Consider the following 24507-nt stretch of genomic DNA (forward strand, 5'->3'; position numbering starts at 1 on the left):
ACAGTAGGTCCTTGTTGTTTATCTATTTTTTATATAGTCGTGTGTGTTTTTTCATCGCAAACTCAGCTGACTTAGATCCCAAGCTCTAGGTTATCAACTTACTATGTACTTCTCTGGGTGAATTGTTCTACCTTCTCCCTACTTCTTCTCTGCTTACCAGTGAGCTCCTTGGGACCACAGATTACGGGATCAGTGTCTACAAGGTAAAGCAAAGGTTCGCAGTCTGCTTGACTTCAATTCTCGAACAAGTATTTTTATTCAGCATCTTTGGGCCTTGTTGGGTTATGGACGGGATCCAATAAGACGCTGTATGGCAAGGACTCGGCTCAAAGGTTGTGTACGACTTATCTTCCTATTTCTGTCCCCTGGGGTTTGAGATGGTGCCTCTTGCTGCATGAAATGAATCCATTCTCACATCATGGTGTTGGATCCAAACCAAATACAGAAACACACATTTCCCCTAATGTTGATGGAGTTCCATATGCAGGTATACATATACACACCACCTCCTTCTTCATCTGTTACGTCTCACCAGAGTCTCTAAAATACTGCCGTTGAAGCCATGGGGAAAATAGAATAATAGGAACCCGTGACTTTGGGATATAACCAGAAGGCCATGGTGGATCAAAGTTATTTTCCTTTTCAAAGAATCTGAAAAAGAATATATATATATATATACACGTGAATCACTTTGCTGTACACCTGAAACTAATACAACATTGTAAATCAAGTATACCCAATTTAAAAAATCGAAAAAAAATAAAACAACAACAAATTAGTTATTCCATCCAAGGTGAGAAAGAATGTTCAGTGTTCATTAGCGACCTCCCGTCCTCCTTGACATCTTGAGCCTGACTTCTGAAAGCTTCAGAAGATGGGTCCCGGCGTGCTTCTCAGTCAGAGGCATAAACTGAATCAAGCAGTTGTTAGGATTAATGAGATCTGAGACAAGAACAGCATCAAGAAGAGTTCCTTATGCTCAGAATTCCAGTGTTTAGACGAGCAACAAACCTACCATCATAGAAGGTATTAAATACAATATGTTCCCGTGAACGGGAATAAGGCACAGCTGCAGACGTGGTCATGAACTGTGCGGTCTGAGCTACCCGAGTACATTCTTTGCTTTTCAGAATCATTGCAAAGGAGCCAGAGAACAACTCCCGAGGGACAGAGTTTCCTGTTTAACTTTCTCGTCCAAGACAGGCTTCCTGGTAGCGAACTCTTTAAATACCTCTGCAGTGCATCACTTGTATCCACTGATTCGTGCGTTTTTGTTGCATGCCTGCTAGGTTATGGGGGTTAAGAAGCGGGCACAACCGGGAAACTGGAAGCGAACGGTAATTTAAAAATCAGATGAGTGGACAATTTATAGACTGCGGTCGGTGCCACGATGGAAATAAACAGGATGCTAGGAGAATGCCTAACAGACAGAGTGGGCTGGGCCAGCAGCTCAGAGATGGATCTTCCACAGGAAACGCAGTATGTCCAAAGGTCTCCAGCCAACGGAGCTGAGAGCGAAGGAAAGCAGTGTGACGGGAGGGCAAGTGGAAAGGGGAGAGAGGTGAGAAATGGAACTGGGGAGGGAAGGAAGGACCAGAATTTAGGATCTTGGACGTCAAGCCAACTGTATCATTCACTGTAAGAGCCATGGCCAGCTGTGAAAGCTTTAAGGAAGGAAAGCTGCCTCGAAGCACAAGGGAGTTTTGGAAAAGTCACTGCCTGGAGGGTGGAGAATATGGAACAGAGCCGGTCCATAGGGTGGCCATTGAGGAAGCAAAGTGTCCAGGTGACAGATGATGGTTTCCTAGTGGTGCCGACGGGCACAGAGAGACGCAGGTCAAGGAGAGCTGTCCTTGAGGGCCGCTGATGGATAAAACAAGGAGGAATGAAGGCTCCTAGGTTCCTGGCTTGTGGGCCTGGACCTCCGACGCTGCGAGGCAAGTTTGATGTTTGGTCTTGAGGACTTTAACGACCTTTGAGGTGTTGGAGATGAAATATAGGGGTCTGGAGGGTGTAGGCAGAATCTAGGCTACACCACGCATTTGGAATGTTGGAAAGTCTAGAGTGGGTGACGGACACCAAGGGCGTCTGATGATAAAACGGAGCAAAAGTGGGTCGAATAAGAGAAAGTAGTCCAGGAGAGAGACCCTTGAGGAAGAATGGAGAAGGTCAAATGCATGCTTTGGGGTCAGTGAAGTTCGTTATCATGTACTCACTGAGCGCTAAGGGTAAATTTCACATTCTATCTGAGGATGAAGAAATAGGACTTTTCACTATCAACAACTCAAAGAATATATATCACTATATATATCACTATACTCATTTAGTGATGCTTCCACGTCTTTTCTTGATAAATTTATTTACTTATTTATGTTTGGCTGCGTTGGGTCTTTGTTGCTGCGCACGGGCTTTCTCTAGTTGCGGCGAGCGGGGGCTACTCTTCATTGTGGTGCGTGGGCTTCTCACTGCAGGAGCTTCTCGTTGCAGAGCACGGGCTCTAGGCACACAGGCTTCAGTAGTTGTGGCGCGTGGGCTCAGTAGTTGTGGCACATGGGCTTAGTTGCTCCGCGGCACGTGGGATCTTCCCGGGCCAGGGCTCGAACCCGCGTCCCCGGCATTGGAAAGCGGACTCCCGACCACTGCGCCACCAGGGAAGTCCTTTCCACTTCTTATATCACCTACGTGTAACGTACAATACATTAATCATCTTATCTCATTAGAAACTAGGTCTCCTGCTATTTCTCTTACCAGTGCATAGGGTTTCAATTCAGCAAGAGACTGTAGATGCTGTTTCACTGAAGGAAGTGCAATCTGTATGTCTCTTATGTCCCCTGGAAAATAATATATTTTAAAGCCCAGAACTGAAATCATGAATATGCAAAAGTACATGTCCTCCATTTAATAGCATGGCCAGTTGCCAAAAGGCAGCGTGGTTTTTGGGGGTGAACGTTCCAAAAGTCACCAAGTCTATGAAAAGGAGGAGACCATTCCTGGAAATGTGTTCACAACTTCAGTAAAGTATCGTACATTCCAGAAGAAGTCAGGAGGAAGGTCCTTGCTGCCCCCAAAATCCGTGCAGTGGGAAGCGGTTCTGCTTCCCCAGATGAAACTGCTTGGGTCAGCAATGCTTTGCACGGGAGCTGAGCTGCACGTGTGGTTTCCACTACGAGCCTGGTGATGAGGCTGGACCGCTTGGAAGGACCTCTTGTCCGGATGGTTCAGGCCGTCCTCTTGCGTGGTCAGCAGCCAGTCCTCCTGGGGAGGAAAACAGACAGATGCCATGGCCTGGCGGGTCGTGGGGTGCAGGGGGCTGTGGAGGACGAGGCGTGTGCATTCATCACCAGCCAGGGAAATCCCAAGAAGGAGATGGTAGATTCTTCTTCCCTGAAAGAAAGAGCGGATGCGATTTTTACCTTGTGGTCTCTTGGAGGCCCCAGGGAACGTTTCGGGCGGGAATCTGGTGGCTCCCAGAGGGTGTATGTTTCTGGGGAGGAAACGGGTCTCCCACGCAGTGGATAAAGCACGGAAGGGAGCAAATCAGAAGCTCCTGGGATGGGCTGAGGAAACTCAAGAAGTCCGGCAGCAGGAACAAAAACGCTACAGTCAAAGCCTCACGGGGTGGGGGGGCTTCCCTGGTGGTGCAGTGGTTGAGAGTCCGCCTGCTGATGCAGAGGACGCGGGTTCAAGCCCTGGTCCTCAAAGATCCCACATGCCGTGCAGCAATGAAGCCTGTGCGCCACAACTACTGAGCCTGCGCTGTAGAGCCCCTGAGCCACAACTACTGAGCCCACGTGCCACAACTACTGAAGCCTGCGTGCCTAGAGCCCGTGCTCCGCAACAAGAGAAGCCACTGCAAAGAGAAGCTCGTGCGCCGCAACGAAGAGTAGCCCCCGTTCGCCACAACTACAGAAAGCCCACGCGCACAGCAATGAAGACCCGACGCAGCCAAAAATAATAAATAAAATAAATAAATGTTTTAAAATGTTAATCAAAGAATTAGTATATGACCCAGCAGTTCTGTTATGGGCTGAATTGTATCCTCCCCCCTACCCCCAATTCATATGTTGAAGTCCTAGCCCCCAGGACTTCAGAATGTGGTTGGATTTGGAGATGGAGTCTTTAAACAGGAGATGAAAGTAAAATGAGGTCATTAGGGGGGTCCCGATCCCATAGGACTGGTGTCCTTCTAAGAGGAGGAGATCAGGACCCAGACGCACACAGAGGGGCGACCCCGTGAGGACACAGGGAGGAGACAGCCGTCTACACGCCCGGGAGAGAGGCCTCGGGAGGGACCAGCCCTGCAGACACCTTGATTTTGAATTTGCAGCCTCCAGGACGGGAGACAATAAATGTCTGTTGTTTAATCCACTCCACCCATGGCACTGTGCTGTGGCATCCACAAGACACGAATGCAGCCATGCACTGGCCATACCTGTCCAGGTAGTCTGCATAGCTGAGCTGGATACTGTTTCTCTCTCCCCCGGTGTTTACAATGCGGATGAGAACCATGGCTGTTTACCTCAAGGTATTTGGTTCATGGTTGTTGTTGTTTTTTTTTTTTTTCCATTTTCAACTTAGATTCATTACCTTTAAATCATTTCAAGGCTTATTTTAAAACAATATGGGTGATAGAGTTTTGAGAGTTTCACACAACGTCTTTGTGGCAATGAGTTTCAACTTTTAGGGATTAATATGTTTTGCTCATCTCTCTTCCCATTAACAATAAAGGCTGCCATTCATTAGTAATGTGTGAGAAATATTGATCGAAGCAATTCTTAGTCATAGCAAATGTCCAGTCCGTTCAAGGATGCAAGAGTAACTCAGAGAGTTTCAACAGGAAAGTTGACTCCCCCGATTAGGGTTGAGGAAGTTCATAGGTCACCAACATGTTTTGGAACCCAAGGAAAACTGCACGTGGATGAATTCGTATTTTTAGAGCATGGTAATAAAGGACAAAATCAACTGAGGTCAAGCCCTGAGTAGGTTTGCATTTCTGTCCAATACACCCAACACCAATAGATGGTGAAGTGTTTAATAGGGCTAGAACAACAGAGCAGGCACATAGGATGGAACACGCACACGCGCGCACACACACACACACACACACACACACACACACACACACACACACACACACACACACACACACACACACACACACGCTCCGCAAGGACTGAGGAGGCATGTGAAATATCCCTGCAATGCAATAATGTTCCTGGCTTCTAAAGAAGCCATTCTAAGTTATTTTCCCTGTGTCTCCTGGAGGTGAGCTACGACAGACGGCATCTGGTGGCTGAGGTCTGCAGCTGGCATCCCTACAAAGACGCCACGCTTGGGGCTAATCAGAAGATTACCTTCATGCCTAGACGCTGAGTGCCTCTCTCCTCGTGCACGCAGAGTAGGCTGGTCCTGTCGACCAGAGCTCTTCGACCACAAAGCCCAGGGACAGCTCTGTTGTCTTAAGAGGAATCCATGCCACGAATCTGCCTTCTGGAACGCAATAGATAACACTGGATATACGTGATTAAGAACCTCCCACGCATTATTTACCTAAAGCGTTGCTCACTGAGATCATTTTTGGCCAGAGTCATGGATGCTAATCAGTCATTATTTTCTACTCTTCCTATTGCTGGGTTTTTTTTGTTTTTTTTTTTTTGCATGTGTTATTCTGTAATTCTCCAGGGATGTTTTCGCATCCTAATGGCCCATCTCCTCAGCACACAAATCTTATATTATCTCAGCATCTTTTCAGTACATAGCATGTCTGGAAGAGGAAGAAGCAAAAGAAAGAGCTAATTGTAGGATTGGTGATAAACGAAGACGGCGATGAACCGACTTCTGAAAGTGTTATAAAGTCATCACGATACTGTCAACTGAATGGCCCCGGTGTGTGCTTGGTCCTGGGCTAATGGCCTCACAGACATTGTCTTTGTGAGTCAGGACACTTAATTATCCAAGTGGGAGCTGGAATCTGAACTCAGGGTTTGGCTTCTGTCTGTCAGTTCTTAACCACTAGTCTACACAACAGAGCATTTCAGAGCTCAGCATAATCATTATATGTGGGGTTTTTTTTTTCTCTTTTCACATCAGGATCTTGGAGTTCTTTCAACGCACAAATAAATGTGGATTTTGTGTGTCTGTGAAACAGAAACTTTTTGCTAGAAATTCTTTTTTTTTTTCCTCTGCTTTTTCTATTTCATCCCCCTCCAAGCAGAAGACTGTAACTGAAAAAAAAAAACGGTGATTCAGGTACGAACAACTTCTGATGGGGGAGAAGGTACGGACAAGACTTGTATTTTTGTTCCAGCATAAACCAGGAGTGAGGCCATAGGAGAACCCAGGCCTAACCACCCGCCTTGATTTTGCATCTGGAGGTATGCTTCCCTGGTGGTTTCTATGAGGTGCCAAAGGATATTTCTCAATGTGAACTCTCTCAACAAGAGGATCTGTGCAAATCTGTTTCTTATGTCCCCCCGAAGCCCTCGCAGCTGTGAAAAAGAAATCATCTCTTTCAAGAAGTACGGACTTGTGGACGGCCCTGCCTTTTTCCCTGCTCCGTTTAGCCGCAAACGGATAAGACCGGCTGAAGCTCTGTATTCCCTGCTCTTGACCCCGGCTTGTTTCACATTTCCATTCACTCTGAGCTGTGAGAAACCGTCTGCCTCTTGAAATCACCCTCGCCAGCAAGACGTGTTTAGGCCGATCTCATTGCGCGGTTGGTGACAGCTGGACTTCAGGCATGGCTGGTTCTAGCAGCTCTTCAGGAAATTTCTTTTGAAAACACAACACCTGGCACTCGTGGTAATAATGTGTTGCAGATGGTGCAAGTGGGTCCGTCAGGGAAAGCGGATGGGGGGGACCAGGAATGGGAGGACCATCCCCGCGGAAACTACGACTCTGCAGAGGCGTCTCTTACGTAGGCGTGAGCCCGGGGCAGCCCTGAGCAAAGGCTTCTGTTGCCACCACATCTGTATGTCTCGCTTTTCCTCTCCCTCATCGTCCCTATCACCCCGTCTCCCCGTCCTGTCTCGTCCAGCTACTTTCATCAAGGGTGGGGATTGACCCCGTCCCAACTGGCAAGTGAAAACACCACCAGAGAAGGAAGGAAGGTGTTTGTGACTGAATTTTTCCCTCCAGTCTCTTCGCTGTAGCCTTTGAGACACGAGTACATGCTTTGTCCTCTCATCCATCCAAGTGCTTCAGGCCAGGGATGCTACGGGGGCACAGAGTGGATGCCAACACCTGGGGAATCGGGGAGGTGGGCTGTGGTGGCCATGATCCCTCCTCGTTGTCACGGGAACATGGCCAAGTGCTAAGAACACTAGGCCTCACGTCTCCTCTTCTGGAAAACCAAGGAGTCGGGGTCAATCTGGGTTTTTCGATCCTGCCCACATACTAACGTGACCTGGGGATTTGAAGAACAAATCCAGTGCTCGGTTCTGGTCCAAGAGATTCTGCTCTAATGGATCTGCTACTCAAGGTGTGGTCCATGCCCCTAGCGTCAGCACCACCTGGGAGAGTCTGAAGTGAAGAATTTGGGGCCGAACCAGAATCTGCATTGTAACAAGACCCCTGGGGGATTCAAAAGCACATGAAAACTTCAGAAGCACGGGTCTAGGAAGATTTCTCAGATCCGTACGTTATGGGGTTTTCTTCTTGCAGAGCGTTACACATGCTACCGTATCTCCTAAACTTAGGAAGCACCGATTGTATTTTCAGAAGCTCTTAACAGGCAGTCCACCCATGAAACACATTCCCCCAGCACCCTCTTCACATGCTTTATAGATATTACATATGCATTTTTATTTTTAGATTGCTTTAATAGCTGCTTGCCCTCACAACCCTTTAATTTAAAGCGGGATAAATTAAGAGCCAGAAAGGAGCCTTAAATCTCTTTCCAAGTAAACAATATCGAGAAAGAATCTTCTGATGGCTCATTGCTTGTTTTCTAAACCAAAGCTAAACCCCCAAAGAGCATCGACTCCAATTCCAGGGCACCGTGTGGACTCTTAGAAACAAATTATATGTTAACAATTTGCGACCACAAAGTCCCAGATGACCAGTAACCGGGAAGGTAGGCACAGCTTCAGAGAGTAAAGAAAAACTTGAAAAAAAGGAACCGTTCTTTCAGCATTGGCTTTATTTTTTAATTTGGAAATTGGCTACCTTTTTGAATTTATCTTCCAAGATGTGGAGCGACTTATCGAATGGCCACTTGCCATCTGCTTTATTCAATATAACACTCCTCTGATCATATTATTGGTTTTTTCTGACCACCGCTTTTCCTTTCTTTTCATCTACCTGCTTAGTGACCGTGAAAATGTGCTTTTGCTCTAAAAAGCTGCAATTTTCAAGGTCTTTGCCAAAATCATAAAAGGAGATTCAGTTGCTTCTCTTTATTAAGTTTAAATTTTTTTTCTTTAGACACTGACGTGCTGTAGATCATGGTTTATTCTATTCATCTGTCTTTTGCTTATAATGAATATTCTCCATATGCATTATTCAGTGAAGATGTGTTATGTTCTGCATTTGTGACATATTCTCGTATAGTACAATCATGGCAGATTTTTTCTTTTCTGTGCTGAGGTCTCTTTAAGAACTGTTCAAATAAAAATGTCTAAAAATGCCCATTTTCCCCCTTTTGCATGTAGGTGAATTAAAGTTTCCAAGGGTTTATAGATCATCAAAGGTTACCTCTGACTCCAGGGTCAAAACGAAGAAGTTCCAGTGTTTTGAACTGATTTCACGTTTATTTCCAAATGCTAGTCCTGTAACCATTTGCAAAGGCAAAGGACACCCTTTAAAAACACCCAGAAGGCAGGTGGCTGAAAATGATCAAAGAAGGATAGGATGAATATGTTAGTATCACATATGGAGATGAATTTTTAAAACACATTCGGGTTAGTTAAAATAAATAAATAAATAAAAGGTTTAAAAAAATAAAAAATAAAATGAAATACATTCGGTCCGCGTTTCTACTTTCAAAGAAAAGCCTCTGTTTCCTGTGGGCTTAATGACTTGTCTCTGCCTCTTAGTAAGTATCCTGACCCGGAGATGTGAGGAGACAAGGCAGACGAGTCAGCAAGCAGGTTTGACTTTGGATTGGATAGGCATTAGGACGATTCCTAACACAGCGGGATTTGAGGCAAACGGAGAAATTCTTCCACCGGAAGATGACAATAAAATAGTAATATTATTATTGTTATTAATATATTGTATTATATACTATAAGCAATCAACAGAACAATTTTTATAGAATGATTCCCCTATACTTATAGTAATTGTTCTGTAAATAATACTGATGCACTAGAATAGTAATAATAATTATTACTACTCTATTGAGGCCAAAGGGTCCAATACTTGGTCTACTATCAAAGCCACTTATCTTTGACTTCTCAAACTCCAAATGGCCAGAGGTAGGGTTGCCAGGTTTAGAGGATTCCATGAAAGGTGAGTTTCAGATTAACAATGGATGATTTTTTTTAATTTTTATTTTCTGTTGGAGTCGAGTCAATTTACAATTTTGTGTTCCTTTTCAAGTGCACAGCAAAAAGATTTGGTTATACATATACTTATTTATATATAACCAAATATACATATTTGGTTATACAGATACTTCTTTTTCAGATTCTATTCCCATTTAGGTTCTTAGAGAATACTGAGCAGAGTCCCCTGTGTTATATAGCAGGTCCTTATTATCTGTTTTAAATATAATAGTGTGTATATGTCCATCCCAAACTCCCAGTCCTCCCCTACCCTGCCCTCCTCCCCCTTGGCGATCACTGCTCTGTTCTCTGTGTCTGTGAGTCTGTTTCTGTTTTGTAGATAGGTTCATTTGTGTCATATTTTAGATTCCACATATGAGTGATATCATATGGTATTTGTCTATGGTTAAGTCTGTCTGACTTACTTCATTTAGTATTGATAATCTTTAGGTCCATTCATGTTGCTGCAAATGGCATTTTTTCATTCTTTTCATGGCTGATTAATATTCCATTGTATATTTATATCACATCTTCTTTATCCATTCATCTATTGATGGACACTTAGGTTGCTTCCATGTCCTGGCTATTGTAAACAGTGCTGCTATGAACTTTGGGGTGCACGTATCCTTTCAAACCATGCTTTTCTCCAGATGTGTGCCCAGTAGTGGGATTGCTGGGTCGTGTGGTAACTCTTCCTTCATACAGTATTACTTCTCTGTCCTTGAATGGTGTAGGTCATTGGGTGGAGACACTAGCTTCCTCTGTTTAGGGTCAAAACTCTTGCTGGCATCTCTTTGGGTATACCCTGATTTTCCAGGTGGCTTCTGGGAATTAAACAAGGCATTCCTTAGGATGGAGTTACATGGGAAAAAAATACTTACTGTCTCTTTGGGAGCTAATAGACAAACACTGCGTACACACTGTTTCCCTTTATAAGTTTCAATTTACGTGCATTCCCACAATCTCAGACAATTAAAATTCTGTCAGTCCCCCTTATGTCTGAACCAGAGCCAAAAAATGGGATTGCCTTCAAATCAGAGAAAATTACATTTTTCCCTCTAGGGCACTGTGTATAAAACACTGTGAAATACAACAATTTCAGAAATATAAATTGATAGTATAATGACTCAAGTCCTTAAGGGATAAACACACACACATGTACACACACGCACACACACTCTAACTCAGGTTAAAAATTGAGTTCTTCTTACCCCGTAGAAGGAAAATATGACCACCTTGATTTTTTTTAAAAAAATAATTAATTTATTGGCTGCATTGGGTCTTCGTTGCTGCACACGGGCTTTCTCTAGTTGCGGCGAGCGGGGGCTACTCTTTGCTGCAGTGCATGGGCTTCTCATTGCAGTGGCTTCTCTTGTTGCAGAGCACGGGCTGTAGGCGTGCAGGCTTCAGAAGTTGTGGCTCGCGGGCTCTAGAGCGCAGGCTCAGTAGTTGTGGCGCACGGGCTTAGCGGCTCCACGGCGTGTGGGATCTTCCCAGACCAGGGCTCGAACCCGTGTCCCCTGCATTGGCAGGCGGATTCTTAACCACTGTGCCACTTGGAGGTCCCGCCCATCTTGATATTAAAGATCTCCTTTTTCAGGATTTCTCTTCTTCCCTGATTCCTTGTGGTCCCCCCTCCTACATCCTGAGCCAAGCTAACATCCCCCTTGATTTTGTTTATCTCTTGGGATCTGGGTGTCACCCCATCCATACATGGGATGTTGCAATCACCCGGATACATCTACCATCCCACAGTCACGACCAACTGAGTCAGAATCTCTGGGAAGGACCACAGACATGGGTATTTTCTGAAGCTCATGGTGATTTCCCTGTGCAGCTGAGTCTGAGAACCGTGCCTTGAAGGAGCTTCACCCTACAACCAGGGTCTCAGAACCGAGGAGACACGTCTGGTACGTGGGTGTCCTCTGAATCTGGTTTCCAAGAGATGTGCTTCTGTTGCCTTTGTAAGGAACCCCATGGCTCTCTCAGTCCGTGACCAAACCTCATTTCTTTTCCCTCCTTCCTGAGAGACACTGTGTACTCATTCAGCACACGACCCCCCAAACCTGGGCACGCCCATCTCTTCCTCCAGTGTATACTGATGGTTCCAGGCACTTTCTTAGAAGAAGGCAGTGAGAATGCTGACGATCCCTTTGACCTCATGTTCCGGGGGGAGTGGTTAGAGACGATGCGATAAATACCAAATCCAAGTATTTACGACTCTTTCCAAAAGTCCATCAGGCCACAGGGAGGGGGGAAGCTTATTCTGGAACGAAGGAAAGCAGGAGAGCCACTCTGAAGAGACGGCATCTTAATAAACCATGCAGCATTGGGAGAAAGAGGTTTCCAGTAGGTTTAAAGGGCCTGACAGGGATCTGTCTTGTGCTGTAGGCTGAACAGCAGGATTTAAGGATTTATTGTCTCCTAGGGCTGCTGTAACAAACTGCCACCCACTTAGCAGCTCAAAACAACACAAATGTATTCTCTTACCGTTCTGGACACCAAAGTTCTAAAATCAAAGTGTGGGCAGGGTTGGTTCATTTTGGAGGCACCAAGAGAGAACCTGTTTCTAATCTTTCCAGCTTGTAAATTCTGTCCAAGGACTTCCCTGCTGGTCCGGCCGTTAAGACCGCGCTTCCAGTGCAGGGGACACAGGGTAGATATCTGGTCGGGGAACTGAGATCCCATATGCCGCACGGCCAAAAAAAAAAAAAAACCAAAAACACTCTGTCTGAATTCCTTGGCTCACGGCCCCTTCGTCACACCAATCCAACCTGTCTCTCAGATCACATGTCCTTTTCAAGCTTTGAGCCTCTGGCCTCCCTTTTGCAAGGACCCCTGAGATGACATAGGGCCCACCTGGAGAAGACATATGCTCCACTCTGCACAGCAGCACTTGTTATCTCCACACCCGATGGGCAGAGACTGAAGCTGAATCCAGCCTCTGTTAACCCCGACACTGAATTAATTCGCGGAGACAGAGCTCTGGGATCAAGTAGAAGACAACAGCTTTCTTGCTTTGCCAGGCAAAGGGGGCCACAGTGGCCTCATACCCTCGAAACTTTGTGTCCTGACCTGGAGGGGGGTAGTGAGGAGTTTTACTGTCATGGTTCAAAGGGGGCGTGATCAGCTCGTGGACCTTCTTCTGATTGGTTGTCATGGTTCAAAGGGGCCGTGATCAGCTCGTGGGCCTTCTTCTGATTGGTTGGTGGTGATGTCATAAGGAGTCGGCATCATCGACCTTCCGGTTCCAGCTGGTCTGGGTCTGTGTGCTGGTGGGCCGCATGTGGTTAACGGCTCCCATCTGCAAAACAGCTCAAAGATGTTGTCATGTGTATCCCTCAAGGGGGAACCAGGACCCTGCCCCACGGCTGCACTGTTGTTTCTTGGCTGCCCCTCCCTTGTCTCTGCATCCCCTCCCTTCCCTGATTAGCACCTGTCCGAACCTGCCCTTTGGAACTCAGGGAAGGCTGAACGAAGCCTACTTCCTGTAATCAAGAAACGGGGGGGGGGGGGGGCTTCCCTGGTGGCGCAGTGGTTGAGAGTCCGCCTGCCGATGCAGGGGACACGGGTTCGTACCCCGGTCCGGGAAGATCCCACATGCCGCGGAGGGGCGGGCCCGTTTAAAAAAAAAGAAAAAAGAAACGGGGGGACACAGGAAGGCTTTTGTGCCCAGGGCCCTGCTCGGTATCAAGATTTCTAAATGCCTCTGAAAGCTTATACAAAAATCTACAACTGATTCAAGGAGAATTGGTCATAAGAAGTACCTTCCCAGATCAGATGATGTATTTGGGGTTGGCCAAAAAGTTTGGGTTTTTCCATAAGATGTTACAGAAAAGCCCGAGTGAACTTTTTGGCCAACACGAGACTATGACGCTCAGCTCCATCAGCTGAAGTGTAGATACAACCCTCGTCCCTACCTAGCCCCACCTGGATACCCATGAGCGAAGAGTCCTCTTATTTTGAAAGGATATAGAAAAGCGAGGCCTGGTACGAGGGCTTTTAACCAGGACGTGCACGGACATGTATGTAATCTAAAGGAAATGAAACATGGGAAGCACAGGGATTTTTTTTTTTTTTTTTTTTTTTTTAACTTTTAAAGGGCTGCCGTGGAGCTGAAGTACCACAGATATCTTACATGTCCACCTGGGGCATACCTGTGACCCATGAAAGTTACAAAGAGATGGATTTGGGGCTGAATGGGATAGATTTTGGCATGCCTCTAAAAGAATCAAGCCCCCATCACCGGAGGCAGTCGGCTCATTTAGGAGCTTGGCAAGGATGGTATGGAATTACTTTAGCCATTCGTGGGGTGATAAAATCAGATGGGGACTGTATAAACAAATAGGAAACTGCCCTCCGTTGAAGTTTTTCCTTTTGAAGTACACTTATCTGTTCTCTCCCTTTTTTCTGAAACAGCCATCCTGAGTTAAGCCCATGGGCTATTATTTCCCTCTCTTTATAGGTCTCCTAACCACTAAAATTAAAGAAGGATCTAGATCATCTGACTTCCTCCAGATCTGTACCCATTTCCCGCCCCAGTCACGGTTATACTTGGTATTGCAATGGCGCGTTCCTTTGCAAAGAACTTGGCTCCCTAGATTATATACACAGACTACCATTTCACGTACTTTCCATGGGAAGTACGTGAATTGCATCTATTCCTTCAAAAAATATACAGTACATATATATATATGTATATATATATATATATATATATATATATATATATAATTTTCCAGGTGTTTAGTACGTGTGTTGGCCCCAGGGTTGAACTTTATGTATGAACATGTTACTTGCTTTTTCCTTCCTTAACAGTCATGAAATGTTTAGTCTCTCTTGGAAAGACTGTTATATAATATCACTGCACGATGTGTGTCACTTAAGGATACAGGATATTTGGCTATGTAAACAAAAGCAGCTTCTCTCAGATACCTTGCATGACGCGTGGGGAGAAGGTGGGTGGTCCATTCAGAACGCAGACCTCCTGTTTCAAGATTCCAATTCCCATGCGCTCAGCAGTCTTTTTCAGGACCTGCAGGAGGAGGAACTCAAATGATGTTCTCAAATTCATGTCGTGTTTAACGATTCAATGATCGAACCTCATTTGCAGTGAGTGGCTCAGTAAAGCACTTTTAAAGAAAGAAGGTTTGAGGGGAAACGGGAAACTGGAAACTAGGTTCATTAGCTTTTATGTTGTCCTCTTGACAGTGTGATCCTTAGGTCATAAGCGTCTCCAGGTGGTAAATCACCAGGGTTGATAGGTTGGTGTAATTAAATTATATGGGGAGAAGCAAGTATAGGGCAGAGCTTTACAACACTAGATTTAGCAATGATTTCTTGGACAGCATGCCAAAGGCACAGGCAACAAAAGGAAACACAGAGTGGACCTCATGAAAATTAAGAAATTTTGTGCATCAAAAGACAATATCAACAGATAAAAAGGCAACCGTCACAATGGGAGAAAACATTTGCAAATTAAATGCTTGATAAGGGATGCATATCCATAGTTTATATCAAACTTCTGAAACCCAACAACAGCAACAAAACAATGGCAGAGGACTCCAAATTGGTGATTTTGACTCAAAATACCCAATTAAAAAACAAGCCAACGACTTGAATAGACATGTCTCCAAAGAAGACATAAAGATGCCGACAGGCCCGCGACAAGCTGCTCAACGCCACTAATCATCAGAGAAATGCACGTCAGAACCACAGTCAGGTATCACCTCGCGCTCCTTAGGATGGCTACGATAAAAACAGACAGACAGACAAAAATACAAGCACACAAACAGAGAACGACAAGTGTTGGTGAAGATGTTGAAGAATCAGAATTGTCGGTGGGGATGTAAAATAGTACAGTTGGTAGAGAACAACACATTATGGAAGTTTCACAAAAAACTAGACATCAGACCACCATATGATGCAACAATTCCACTCCTAGGTATATATAGTCAAAAGAATTGAAAGCAGGATCTCATTTATTTTTCTAATGTGGAATGCAGTTCATTATTATTTTATTTAAGAAGAAATCATCAGACTCAAAAATTTCAAGCAAACCTTTGGATAAGGCTATTTTTGGGGGTCAAATTAATGGAAATTAGTTGCATTCATTTCTCTTAAGTATAGATCGGTATCACAGATAGACAGATAGATAGAAAGGATGAATAGATTATCTTACTCCATTCAGAAAACAAAACAGACTCTGCATTAAGAAGTAGTAATAGACAAAATCTGACAACACCCGCACGTGCCGGGGTAACATTGCTTCTGGGAGGCTTTCATCATAACCTGACTACTTGATTCTGTGGGTAGAGACCGGTTACGACGGGAGAACAGCCAAGCCAGGCGATGACTCTAAACGGATATGCTTCACTGGAGGGCTTCCCGGAGTCCCTTCCAGGAATGAGCGTTTCTCACATGTTAGGAAAGTGCACACAAGAGACCGCATACCCTATGATTCCACTTATATGAAACGTCTCAACTAGGTAAATCTAGAGAGACAGAAAGCAGCTGAGCAGTCGCCGGGGGCTGGGGGTGGGAGGAGGTGTGCAAAATGAAGAGTTGGCCACTTAGTGGGTCTCCTTTGGGGATAACGTAAAGGTTGTGGAACCACAGGCGGTGGTGACAGTTGCACAAGGTTGTGGATGCTCTAAAGTCACTGAATTGTGCCCTTGAAAGTGGCTCAGATGGTAAATTTTGTATTGTGTGACTTTTACCTTAATAAAATAAAAGTGGAAGTCAGAGAATGACTAGACTTTGGACACGTTTCATTTAAACGAGAAATATTCCTTCTTCAAAGATTATTCTAAGTTAAAAGAAAAAGGAATCCCCCAAGTTAAAAGCATTATGTGTCCTGGATCTTTTACAGGTTTGACCGGGCTAGCATCATATTCCTTAACAGCTTTACATTGAAATTCCAAGGCAATAAAACATTCCACTGTATTTTTATAAAAATCAGGAGACATTTCTAAACCAAACAAAGGCCCCGTTTGGTAGAAAACTAAAAACTCATGTGGCAAAAAGAAAAGAAACAAAAAACAACAAAGAATCCAAACACTAAACGTTTTGTCTACCCGCCTTGTTCTTCGGTCTTAAATGTCAGAAGAAACAATTAACAATTTCTTTTAACTTCTTCAGAATTTTTATATACAGTCAAGCATGGGTGTATGCCATTAAAAACACTGTAAAACATGAAAGAATAAACATGAATGCATATGCTTATATTCATAACGATTATGCCTGAGAAACAAATGGGGAAGGACCAGTTGTAAACCATTACCTTAGGAATTATTTTCAGGAAATCCTGAAAACCCTTTTCAGGAAAAAAATGAAACTCACGGATAAATGACTATGTGTTCTAATAATAATAAAACATAGTATCATAATGAAAACAAAGCAAACATACATTTTTCTTTCTTATATATCCCTACCATACAGGTTTTGTTGATTCAGAAAGTGATGAATCTTACATTATCATTTGTTCTAAGTGGTGCAATTAAAAAAAAAAACTGGGTTAACATTTCAACGGTGATTGTTATATCACTGAGAACTTTTTTCATTGCAAGTAACAAAAACCCAACTCAAGTTAGGAAAGCAATAAAGGTGCCTATTGGCTAAGTGTGTGCTGAAAGGTGATGGAAAGTTTCCTGAATCAAAGGGAAACTATGCTGTCCGGGGCGATTACAATTCACTTGAAACTCAGAGCTGCCACCCACTTCTATCTGCCTCTCCTCAGGTCCACCTGTCTCTTTTCAGCTCCAACCTGTGGTAGAATAAAGCTGGAAAGACAAGTGAAATGTATAGGGGGAGTGGTCAGAGGAGGACTTGTTGAAAGGGACCCCCCCCTAAGCAAAGACCAGGAGAAGGTCCAGAGGAAGGCATGGGGGAAGCTGGGGAAAGAGCACTCCAGGTAGCAGACACAGTCGGTGCAAAGGTCCTGAGGCAGCATCTTTTGTGATAGTTAATCTGTAGTTCCCTACAATAAACCAACACATCTGAGGGCAGACCATCTGTCTTTATGGGGCTTGGAGTGTAACACCATCCAGTGGGCATTTCTGCTTTGATCCATAACAGGAAAAGCTATCAACTCAGCTGAACCAGCTCAGGCAAGACAGGGAGGTTACTGGAACCCACATGAACCTTGAGAAGGAAGCAAAGGTGGGAATTCTCTGGCGGTCCCGTGATTACTACTCTGTGTTCTCACTGCCGAGGCTGCGGGTTCAATCCCTGGTCGGGAAAGTAAGACCCCCCCAAGTTGCACAGGGAGGCCAAAACAGAAAGAAAAAAAAAAAAAGGGGGGGGCAAGTGCTCTCTGCGCCATCTCCCATTTCTGCTTCTCCAAAATGTTGACCTCACTTTCTTGAACAGCCTTCCTCACCATGACAAGAAATATGGCGGCTGTGGGTCTTCACACCTGCCCACTGGGCATCACCAGAAACTGCATCTCCCTCTCTGTTTGAGAAATTCTGGGCCTGGCTCGTGACTGGCCTGGCCTGGGTCACGTGCTCACCCATGCACCAATCATTTGTATCCAGGAGCCAGGCATTCTGATTGGTGCAGAAGGTCCATCAGAGAGTGCTCATCTTGGTGCCAGCCAATCGTGGCCCAGCGTTGTAGGATGACATGAACCTGGCCAACCCCACTTGAACCCAGTTTGGGACTCAGAGAAGAACTGTGCCAAGAAGGACTGCGTTTTTGCTGGGTCTGGAGGTTCTGGATGCTGGAACAAGAAAAAAAAAAAATCCATCCTCTATCAACGTACCCCACACCAGGGACCTACATTTTCAGGTAGGCAACATGACAGGGTTCTATTTCCTCTATCGCAATTATTTCCATCATTACTTTAAAAACATGACATTTTAAGGTTGTTAGGGGCTGATTTATGGCTTCTACGGTCGATGTCAACGTGACACATTTTACCCTCTTACAGGGCAAACAGTGCCGTTAGGCAAACAGTATCCCCTCAAAATTCACGTCCAGCTGTGATCTCAGAACGGGACCTTATTTGGAAAGAGGGTTCTCGCTCTGCAGACGTAGTGCAGTGAAAGGTCTGAGATGAGGTCCTCCTGGAGGAGGGCGGCGCTACATCCAATGACAGCGTCCTTCTAAGACACAGAAGAGGAGAGACCCAGACACAGAGGAGAAGCCCCGGGAAGACAGAGGCAGAGACGGGAGGGAGGCGGCCACGAGCCCAGGGATGCCTGGAGCCCCCAGAAGCTGGAAGAGGCGGGAAGGACCCTCCCCTGGAGCCCCTGGAGGGAGCGCGGCCCTGGGACACCTTGACCTCGGACGTCTGGTCTTCAGAGCGGAGAGCAGTCAGATTTCTGTTGTTTTAAACCACAGAATGTATGGTAGTTCATTTCAGCAGCCACTGAAAACTCGTATAGGTACGATCCGAGTTTGAAGGCTAATCAGCAGTCATAACCACAACCATGCGGTTTCTGTTTCAGCTAAGTATTTTCTTTGCCTTTTTCTTCTTTGGAAAAACATCAGCAGGACATCCAGGAAAATCCTTTTCTGCTCCACACTTTCTAATTGTTTTGAGTCATGTGCTCCTTCCACGTGATTCCTAAGTAAATCCTCTTTGCATATCTTTAAAGACCATGTGTCCCAAAGCCTGTTGATACTTCTCTGAACTCAGTTTGGGTTTGGGTGCCTGTCTAAGCTATTCTGCTTACGACACAGGCCTGTGCGTTATCGGTGGCCGTGCCACCGACAATTCGGCAAATCCGTGTTTCTCTTCCGTCACGTGCAGGGAGAGCTGACGGTCGCCAGACACAAGCATGTCTTCCTGCTTTGTCTGTTTTCAGAATGACTTAAATTCTCTGCATATGTCATCTGCTGTCCATAAATGAGGCTGCGCATCCCGATTCATGGAAGAGGCCTGTTCGCAAAGCATAAGGGACCTTACCTGGTGTCTTGAATGCATCCACAGGTGAGAGAAGTACCTGGGATCTATCCTTATGAGACCCACGGAAGGACCAGGGACCAAACCCTCGCCCCCTGCAGTGGAAGCGCAGAGGCGTAACCACTGGACCGCCAGGGAGGTCCCAGAAGTAGCTCTTAATGATCTCTCATCCCAGCCTTTCGTGCACCTACCGTATGAAATCCCGCAGAAGCTACTTGGTTTGGATTCCTAGAGGCAGGACGTAAAATCAGCATAAATGCAGGTCAGAATGCTTTGTCAAAACAAAAACCACAAGTCTTGGGACTCCAAAGAATGTTGAATAGTCACCGCCACAGGACATCTCTCTGAAATGAATAATTTCACCCTGAGGTAGAGACCACCGGTAACTTTTATTTCGAAAAGGAAGAGCGATCTTGGTTTCTGACACGTTGCCATCCAGAGCTGCGGTCTTTGAACGGGCGCCTTGGCGTGGGCTGCTTACCGCAGTCTCCATGTTATCCTGTGGTGTGGAGGAGAGAGCTGAAAGTCCATTATCTTATCCCCCTGCGCTTGGTTTCCTACCAAGCAGAATTTGGAGACGCAGAGTGGAAGAGCCCGTGTCTGTGACCTGTTCTAGATGCTTCCGGCTCAGATAAGGGGGAGGGATGGAGAAACAGCTTCCAGTTTGCCAGCAATCCCCTTCAGCGTGTGCCCCATGCTGGGTCGGCCTGAGTTCACGCCTGTACCTGATGCTTCTTCTGTAGATTTCTACCCTCCCCGCCGAGCAGAAGTTGCCCCCGCCCATTTTGCAGATATAATGCAGCTGTGCTCGGGAGATCTGGGGAGTTCCTCTGATGTGTACTTCTTATTTTTTGTTCTGTTTAAAAGCTCACTGTTGAGAAAAATCTGGAAGCATTTTAGTAAATGCAACAGAATGGGAGACTTCCACTGACTGCGGGATGAAGGAACGAAGCAAAGGAAAAATACCCCCTCATTTTCAGAGAGGTTGCCAGTAGCTTGTATTCTCATTTAAGGCTTACCCGAGACAGACCCGGGGCAAGTTTCACATGCAACATCACTGAAGGTCTGTTTCTGCTCAAATAAAGATACATCTCCACTAGCTATTAGTCTGCCCCTGGGATTTCCCAGTTATGTGAGGAGACATTTCCTGTGCAGACTTTTTTTTTTTTTCCTTTCTCTCCAGTCGTCCTAGAATATTTAGGGTCGGTCCTTCTGACTGTGGAGGCTGGGGTAGCAGCCGGTGATGTAGGATTTACTTTTACAAAATCCCTGTGAAGCAAAAAACCATATAATCCCGTGGTCATGCACAGCCTCCCCTGGAACGTGAAACTCTCTCCCACGCGAGATTCAGAGCGTTTGAGAGCTCCAGGGCAAGCGAGAAACAGCCACTATATCCCCCAGAGATCCTGCCTTAGGGAGAAATCAGGTAAGAGGATGAAAGATACAAGAAAGGAGTGAAAGATACAAGAAAGGAGTGAAAGATAAAGGAGTGTAGGTTCACCAGATCCTGTGTATTAACCACAGGTACGACACAGGTACTGTGTTCAGGTCTTTGTCTACAGGATGGCATCCTGTGCTCACAGCAGCCCTGAAGGATGGGCATCATTGTCTTTATGTTACATTTGGGGAAGCGGATGTTAGGGAAGGTTTCTGCCCAGCCCAGAAAGAGTGGGAAGGAGGAAAGGGGGACGTAAGCCCAGCTGTCTGTACTCTTTACCAACGGCTCTGCTGTTAAGGGGGTCCAACGAGAAGACAGGGTGGGAGGGCTCTTATGGTGATGCAGACAAAATTGGTCAAGAAGACGGATGCTGCTAAAATTAGAAAGATGGAGAAGCAATTGCCGATGAAACTCGCTGGGTGCACCATGCACGCAGCTGCCGTCCAGCAGATCACACGGTGTTTGGTTACTCTGGAGGGTTCCAACCTCTTGTCACTGTGGAGGTCAAATCACTCCTCTCCTCAGAAAGCACATGACACGCTGTCCTAACTTACCGACCTGTCCCTTATCCCCTCAACCCTCCGCAGCCTCCACCTTGTGGAATTGTGGGGAAACAGGTAAATTGAATTCAACCAACATGGATTTAAAACCCTCTGTATTCAAGGAATTTTGTTGGCACTTCTGGGGATCCAACAGTACATCAAACATGGTTTCTGGAGCTAACCACCGAGGGGGCAGAAGGAATGTCAAAACAAAGGGAATAAATACACCAAACTGTTGATTTTTTTTTTAAATGATGGAATCACTGAGAATCCATAATGCTATTTTCACGGATTTGTCGTATCCGTTACGTACTATGACTCTTCAATCTACACATTTCTTAGTAGGATTGAACCTCATTCATTCCCTCCCTCCCTTATTCATGCATCTGACTGAGCACCTAGTGTGTGCTAAGCTCTGTGCTAGTTTCCAGGTTTCAAAACGTCACCATATAATTAGACGAGGGCAAGTAATTGGCCCTGAGACAAGCAAAGGGCCACATGGGTGGGCAGGAAGGTTGGAAAGTGCTATCAGATGGGGGTTGAGGAAGAGATCATCAAACGGTGGCACGGAAGGGACAAACGCTGGACTGAAATACGTACCTCAAGATGAGAACATGCGTGGACGTAACAAGGAAGAGGAGGAGGCGAAGAAGAAGAAAAAACGGAGGTGAAGAAGGAGAAAGAAGAAGAATGAAGGGCGAGGAGGACCTGCTACCATTTCTTCAAAGCCGGAACGTCGGCAGCTGCAAGGTCCATGGGCAGGCCGGCAAGGCCCCGCCATGTCACGTGGCACCGTGGACACCTTCAGAGCTTGTTCTGAGCGTGGGGCAGCCCTCCAGCTTTGGGTGACCCGCTGGTGGTCGGACAAAGAAACAATTGATGGAGAAAGAGGGAGGCAGAAGCAAAGACCCTAGCGCCAGACTACGGTACCGAGCCGGCAAGGCCGTTTGGGGCTCAACAAGGCTTAGGAGTCACAATCCACTAGACTTGGCCACCCGTTGACGTCAGGGTCCTAGAGGAGAGGCACACGGGGACCGTGACTCGAGTTTCCAGTTTAGCTGGGTAGGTGAATGGCAAAGCCACGAAAGAAAGCGAAGGAGATGTTCTGGGGACAGGTTTTTAATCAATGTAATTAAAGGGTCTGGGGCATTTCAAGAAAGAGGATCCCTAAAACCAGTCCCTGGAAATACGGCAACACACATTATTGCTATGGACGCAGTGAACGCACCCACTTATGAACTGGCCCCTGATCTACCTGCTGGATGCCCGCCGCCCTGGGCAAAGGGGCAGTGAGGGATTCCTAGACACTTTTTTTGTTCGTCTGTTTGTTTTTGCGGTACGCGGGCCTCTCACGGCCGTGGCCTCTCCCGTTGCGGAGCGCAGGCTCCGGACGCGCGGGCCCAGCGGCCATTTGTTGTTGTGGTTTCTGGTTGCAGTGGGTCTTAGTTGCGGATGCGTGTGGAGTCCAACCTAGGCCCCCTGCACCGGGACCAACAGAGTCTTGTCCACTGCGCCACCAGGGGAGTCCCTGCTACACACTCCTCAGGAGAAACTAAGCCAGTGCCTACTGGGTGCATCAGAAGCAGCTCAGCTTAAGGTTCATTCCTGGACACCTCCTAGCAGCTCGCGGACACGTCGTACGAGGCATGCAGCAGGCCCACTCGGGACACCTGGAATGTCCCCCTCCTGGATGCCGGCCCTGCGACACCCCTGTTTTGTTCTCTTCACAGTGGGTGCTAGCTCTGCCCAGGGGGGCTGTGCGGATGACAGCCCTCCCCTGACCCCCTCCCTGCTCCCTTGCCGCAGATCTGATGGCTCCTGGGAACCAGGACGCCTCCTTCTCTCCCTTCCCCTTCCGCCTCGGACACGCGCGCTTCTCTCCAACCTCCGTTGTTTCGCCCTGTCCACGGGCGGCTCTCACTTGCCCCAGCGAAGCACCACCAGGCTGCCCAGAGCGCCGGCCGCGGCCCAGCCCCGCTCGGGCTCTCCAGACGGGACGAGAGCATTCCACCGTTTCGGCAGGAGGATTCTGGCAGCGGGTGGGAGGCGGGCGGCCAGGAGCCAGAGCGGAGGCGGGAGGGCGTGGCCGCGGGGCTCACGTGGCCGCCGCGCCTGCCCCTTGGGGTGGGCTGGTGGGGGGATATGCCGGCGGGCGCGGCCGGCTCTTGCCAGCCCCCGGGTTCGGAGGCGCGGCCAGAGACACTCCGGCCCGCCCGGGGGGTGCAAAGCCTGTTCCCTCTCTGTCCTCCGCGGAGAGGAGGAGACCCCGTCCAACGCTGCTGGGAAGGGCGCGCCGGGGCAGACTTGGGGCTGCAGCTCGCACCGCGCTCCGGGCGTCTGCCCCTCCCTCGGGCCCCCGGAGTTCGTCTCGCACCCGGAGCCCGCCCGCCCAGAGCCGCGTGCGCTCGGGCCCCGGCGCTCCTCCCGGCGGCGTGGCCGAGGCGTGCGCCCACGCGGGACGCGGCGCCATGAAGGGCCGAGCAGAGGGCTGAGCGCAGAGCGGCGCGGCCAGGGTCCCAGCGGCGGGGCCCGCGCCCCGGCTCCCCGGGGAGGGGCAGGGCGGGGGTGGGCCGAGGCGTGCACTCGGGGACGTCTCCGGGCGACGCGCATAAAAGGGCGCCGGGAAGCCGCGCCGCCGCGCCGCCTCGCCCCCTCGCCCCCGGCCCCGGGCAGGGCATGGCCCCGGCGGACCCCCGGCGGTGACGCGCGCGCGCCGGCCCCGCGCATACGCCCTGCGCGCAGCGCTCCCGCGGGCCGCGGCTTCCGAAGGACAGGTGAGGCCCGAGGGCGGCCGGGGCGCGCGGCGGGGAGCCGGCTCTGTCCGCCGGGGGGAGCGGGGGGCGCGGGCGGGCCGACGCGTGGGGCTGTGTCCTGGCCCCGCGGTGCAGGGGCCGAGGGCCCGGCCACCGTGCGGGCGCGAGGCTGACGGAGTCTCCCGGGAAGGTGCGCCGAGTAGGTCTGAGCGAGCCCCGAGCCTTTCTCCTCCCACCTCGTCTCCCTGGCGACCTCTCGCCCATCCCTCCCTGGGTCCCCAGCGTCGCCGGTTGCGCTCTTGCGTCGGCGGGGGAAGCCACAGCGGCAGGGCCGCCTCGCAGACCCTCCAGCTCCGGGTGCTGAGACTCTCCTCCTGAC

The 24507-nt window shown here is 47.8% G+C and overlaps 1 protein-coding gene across 5 annotated transcripts in view; it reads left to right on the top strand.

The window, feature by feature from the left end:
* The window catches only part of MXRA5 (matrix remodeling associated 5), a 79581-nt gene that overhangs the window by 26524 nt on the left and 28550 nt on the right, over window positions 1-24507 (top strand). Inside the window, exon 1 of one of the 5 annotated variants that reach the window (XM_059050671.2) lies at window positions 24062-24149. The exons of 2 other annotated variants lie outside the window; for them this stretch is intronic. The gene's annotated coding sequence lies outside the window, so the exon portion shown is untranslated. Of the gene's footprint in view, window positions 1-24061; window positions 24150-24319; window positions 24328-24444; window positions 24486-24507 lie in introns of those variants that run through there. 2 more of the 5 variants (XM_067022953.1, XM_067022952.1) reach the window with 2 other exon arrangements.

The sequence above is a fragment of the Kogia breviceps genome, chromosome X, assembly GCF_026419965.1.
Source record: "Kogia breviceps isolate mKogBre1 chromosome X, mKogBre1 haplotype 1, whole genome shotgun sequence".
NCBI lineage: Eukaryota > Metazoa > Chordata > Mammalia > Artiodactyla > Physeteridae > Kogia > Kogia breviceps.